The sequence below is a fragment of the Herpailurus yagouaroundi genome, unplaced genomic scaffold (genome assembly GCF_014898765.1).
Source record: "Herpailurus yagouaroundi ecotype Mexico unplaced genomic scaffold, PumYag 250, whole genome shotgun sequence".
In the NCBI taxonomy this organism is placed as follows: domain Eukaryota; kingdom Metazoa; phylum Chordata; class Mammalia; order Carnivora; family Felidae; genus Herpailurus; species Herpailurus yagouaroundi.
In genome coordinates, this window is record NW_024412467.1 from 15784908 (window position 1) to 15789929 (window position 5022).

At 50.0% G+C, this 5022-nt stretch overlaps 1 long non-coding RNA gene across 1 annotated transcript; it reads right to left on the reverse strand.

Moving 5' to 3' along the window:
• Nucleotides 1-2843: 2843 nt before the first annotated feature.
• LOC121020573 (uncharacterized) lies at nucleotides 2844-4673 on the reverse strand. The gene is made up of 2 exons (XR_005786200.1): nucleotides 4464-4673; nucleotides 2844-3943 (listed from the first exon to the last, which is right to left on the reverse strand). It is a non-coding gene; the product is annotated as an uncharacterized LOC121020573 (long non-coding RNA).
• Nucleotides 4674-5022: the final 349 nt, after the last annotated feature.

Genomic DNA, 5022 nt, shown 5'->3' on the forward strand with positions numbered 1-5022 from the left:
CTTTCACAGGGAGATTTATTTCTCAAGAAAAAAAGCAACACTTAGGATATTGCTAGAGAAATCTATGTTGGAGGAGAAGGAAATGCAGAGGAGATGAACTTTCCATAGTAGATACTTAAGGTATTTATAACAGAGATTCCCTTCCTTCCTTCCTTCCTTCCTTCCTTCCTTCCTTCCTTCCTAACTTCCTTCCTTCCTAACTTCCTTCCTTCCTTCCTTCTTCTTTCCTTCCTTCCTTCCTTCCTTCCTTCCTTCCTTCCTTCCTTCCTTCTCTCCTTCCTAACTTCCTTCCTTCCTTCCCTCCTTCCTTCCTCCTTAACTTCCTTCTTCTTTCCTTCTCTCTCTCTCCCTCCCTCCTTGTCACTCCCCCCCCCCTTTTTCCGCCGTGCTTCCTTCCTTTTCTGTCTCTCTGTTTTTAATGAGGAGTCTGACCATCTTTGGGGAAACTTCGTGGAATTAGCTTGACTTTCCATATTAACTTCCATTTGGAGATGGGAATATTTTCAACAGCAGGACAGGCATTTTCCTTCTTTCTTTTCTTCTTCTTCTTTTAAGTGGCCCAATTCCAGGCTATGCCTTCTCTGCACATGATTTTTCTATGGAAATCACGAAATTCCAGCAACAATCCTAAACCCGAAACTTCAAACTGAAGTGGAGTTTGGTGGTCCAGCCTCTGTATGACCATGCCCTGCTGTTCAGCTGTCCACCCCCAACTCTAAACTTTTGCAAGTAAAGAAGCCAGGACCCCTATTTCTGTCAGGGCACACATCTCCCTGAGCTCTCTTTTGAATTGTTCTCGCTCATCACCCTTTTAGAATCCAACCTACCCTGGGGAAATATACACATCTATGTATACAGATTTATTTATATTTTTATTTGAACGGTTTGGTCAAACTAAATTTAGCTAATATAGCTTAAAAGATTTTTTTTTTTTTCCTAAGGCGCTGAGTTAATGCTAGGATCAAATTTCCGTCTGCTTTGTCAGCTACCAAATCCTATTTCAGGATCCCCCCTGTCTTTTTTGGAGCCCCCAAGTCTGGGCTGCGCCTTTGTCCACAGCAAGGAGGCGGTCCCCAATGCCTGATCTCAGCTCCGGGCGCCAGGACCCCCGCGCTGGAGGAGGCGGCACGGTCCGCACCCCCTCCGTGCGCCCCGCCGCCGGATCCACCCCCGCCCCCGCCCGCCGGCCCCCGCGCAGTCCTAGCTACATTCGCCCCCCAAATCCCGTCGCGCGCCTCTTTGGATCAGAAGCAACGCGCAACTTGATTTTGAAGGTCTGGCCTTGGAGGTGGGAGGCGGGGGCGGTGACGGTGGAAAAGAGGACTGAAGGTTCGAGCCCAGCTCGGGGTTGGATGGAGGCGGGGGTGGGGACTGTTAGGGAGGGTGGGGACCGTAGGGGGCCAAGACGACAGCCCCGGCAAGGGGCGCGGGCGGCCTGGGCGGCGGCCACCGGCGCTCGCGACCGGGTGAGACCCAATTAAGCTGCAGTCGAACCCTGAGAGAGAGGTTTGGGACTTGCGTGCGCCCCCCGCCTCCCTTCGCGCGCTCGCCGGTGCAGTGAGCGAGAGCCGGGAGGCTCAGGTCAGAGTTTTAAGGGCCTTTTCCGCAGGAGCGGTCCTTTAATTAATGGTTGGAGGCAGGATCTGGGAAACTTTCTGGCTCCACGACTCCCGAGGCGGCGCGGTTTTAGCAACCCTGGCCCGGGTCTCTAAGCAACTCGAGCGGCGTGGGACTCGACCCCGGCACCCCCACCCTTTCTTTCCGTCCAGGCCTCCCGGAGCTGTTTTCACTCGCCACGCATCTCGCCCAAAACCTCACTCTCTGACCGCCCTCCCGGGGCCTTTCCTTCACCTAGACCCACCCAGAGGCCAGGAACCCGCGTCGCCCGCTCAGCGCCTCCCGCGACACTGCCCATTAGCCACTTGAATCTTTAAAAAGGCATGAAGATCTTGCTTTACTGCAACAATTTTGGTTGACCTTCCAATACCCGTTTGGGCGAACATCCTGGGCCGAACTACTTAAGCAGTGGGGAAGGAAAGGCTACTGGGGGAGCGTTTAGCCGACCCCCTCTGAATCTCAACGCCCAAGCATGGATCTCCCATTAGCATGACCCGAGATGAAAGCCTTGGGTGGCGCTTCTCGCCAATCCCAGGCCCATTTGCACTTCTGGGCATCCCTTCCCCCCTCCCTCCCTCCTCCTCGCCCTCCCCTCTTTGTAAAAATGCGCTCTGACTTTTCTGGGCGGGGGCGGGGAGACTGGCTGGGCTGGGCTGGGGGGGGGGGGGGGCTTCGCAGATAGTTGATATTCCGGGTCCAGCAGCTCTCCGCGCTCCTATTCTCTAAGCTCAGCCGGGGGGAAGTGTCGCCCCGGGCCAAACATATGCTTCTTTCCAGCGCGCTAATCCACCTTCAGCGTGGAGGCATAATTGCTCGAGTGTCCATGGATTCGCGGCGCTTTGTCCCTCGCTGGCTCCCATCAGCCCTGGCACACGCCATTTCAATCAAATCTTTTCAGAAAACTGTCTCCTTTTATCAAGTCCCAGCCCCTGCGAACGACGGGAGCATTTAACCAAACACCCCGCGTGTTCCGCCCTTCTCCCTGGGCCCTGGCGGAGCAGGGAGCTGCGATTATTGCAACAACTTTTCATTGAGTTCGGCCTCAGAGAAGACGGAGAGGAGAGGGAGAGGCGAAGAGAGAGACGGACAGACGGAGAGAAAACAACGTCAGCACCCCAGACCTAAACGGGTTTTATTCTAAAACCCTGGTGTCAGGTGTATTGGAAAGGAAAGGGTCAGAGGTCACCCTCAAAGAGAAAACATGTTTCATCTCAGTTTTTTTTTTTTTTTTCTTCCTTTGGAATTACAGAAATTGACTGGCTCTGTGGAGTGCTGGGGCAGTGTAGTGGGAGAAAAAGACAGCAAAAATGGGCAGATAACAGGGAAGGACCCTGTCTGAAGGACATTACGGTAGTCCCTTTATCAAAAAACTCCGACAAAAAAGATCCCTGATGCTGCTTCCCTTGTACATACCCCATATCTCTTTTGTTGCCGGTGACAGGCACAGCTAAAGTTGAATCTGAAGATCTCTGCCTGATGATAATACCCTCTTGGTAAATAACGGAAGTCCTACACGCTCCGGATTTAATAGTTCGACTGGATTTCTAGCTTCAGGAGAAAAAGCTTTCATTGATGAGGAGAAAAAGAGAGAATGACAGAGTGGAAAGATGAACTCTAGAGAAGACCTTAGAAGCAGAGATACAAAATATTTTTGATGCTGTGGGGGGGGGGGGGGGAAGAAGCCAAATGCAAAAGACGAAGCTCGAGGTTTGATTTTGTGTAGCAATTATTATGCAAATATACACCAACAGTAGACACTGTAGTTCTATTATATGAACACAGCTTTGTGGCTTGTTTCTAAAATGAGAACGTCAGAGTAATTGAACAGTTTTCTTCAAATCTCACTCACCCTACATTGAGAGGGATTTCAGGGACTTAGGTATTTTCCTTTTGCAACAATTTATTTCATGATGATCAAGGAGGAGAAAGGCAACACAAATGGGCTTGCTGCATATTTTATGGTCTTCAAATGCAGTGGGCTTCAGGGCATGATACACCATGGGGCTCTCTGGTCTTTCCCTTTACTCTGCACAAGCCCAGGCTATGAAGTGCTCGAAAAGGGATGTGTTCTTCCCACTCATAGGGACGCGTCAACGCTGGTCCCACTAGCCCTGATCCACATCTGGAGTCAAATGAAACCCTTGAGGTCTCCTGGACGAGCCGGATTTGCTGTTGATGTCAAGGTCCAGGTGTTTACGTTGTCAGACCTCCGTGACCACAGTTTTAATAGGTGACTGGAAATGTTCCTGCCTTCACTCCCCTAAAAAGTTCAGGCTGTTGGGAAGGGAAGTGATAGGATTTGGGGGAGAAGGCTGCTCTACTCATCCTGGAAAGTGGAAAGCGAAATACATCTTTTAGCTAAGTAGCTTTGTATCTTGAGTGCAAGAAATTACTCTGTATGGTTATATCAAACACTAAAGTATGGTTAGAATCCTTCAGAACCTAAACCATGAGGATTGGGGTGGTGGTGGGGGGGTAGAGAGAGAGACAATAAGGCATTTTTAAGTTCTTATTCATTTGCTTCTGTTATGATCTTTTTGTAATTATACAACAAAGGAAGACAGTAACATCAAGACCTTCTCGGACCCTCTTGTCACCCCTGCAGTAAGATTGGAGAATGGGAAGGGAATTCAGAAGGAATCTTGGGGAGGAGAAAGAAGTTAAATACTACAGACCAGGATGTCAAGGACTGGGAGAACCCTCTCATGGTGCTCAGCAGGCATTATTGTTGCATATTCGATTTCTCACACGCACACTCTCAATAGCCAGTTGAACAGAAGGGCCCAAGTTCAAGGAAGGGAACTGGTTTTTGGAATATCAGGGAACATGGGAGTGATGAGTCCTACCTTGGAGGATATTTCTGCAAGCCAAAAGGGTCTTGGGAATCCCCCACGCAGTTTGGAGGCTGGGAATTGAGTGGGTTTCCTCTCTTGCATCATGAGACATAAAGTGGTGGCTCCAGCTTCCAGGGTTGGCTGAAACGAGCTGGCAGTGGGGAAGGCCATTCTGATGGTGAACTCCAGGGGCCTTCTGACCATCCCTGGGACTGTGCCTATAAAAGCTTCAGGAACAGAATAGAGGAAAGTTTGGAGGAGGAAAATCTAAAATTCAATCAGCCTGTTGATAGACCAGTCTTAAAGAGGGTTTTCTTCTTCTTTTTCTTTCTTTTTTTTTTTTTACATGACATTTATTGTCACATTGGTTTCCATACAACAGACAGTGCTCATCCCAACAGGTGCCCTCCTCAACGCCCATCACCCACTTTCCCCTCCCTCCCCCCCCCCATCAACCCTCAGTTTGTTCTCAGTATTTAAAAGTCTCTATGGTTTTTCTTTGTCAAACACTCAAAGAGATATTCTCCCCAACCCCCGCCTGCACCGCCGTCTAACTCTGTTACAAGGTTGA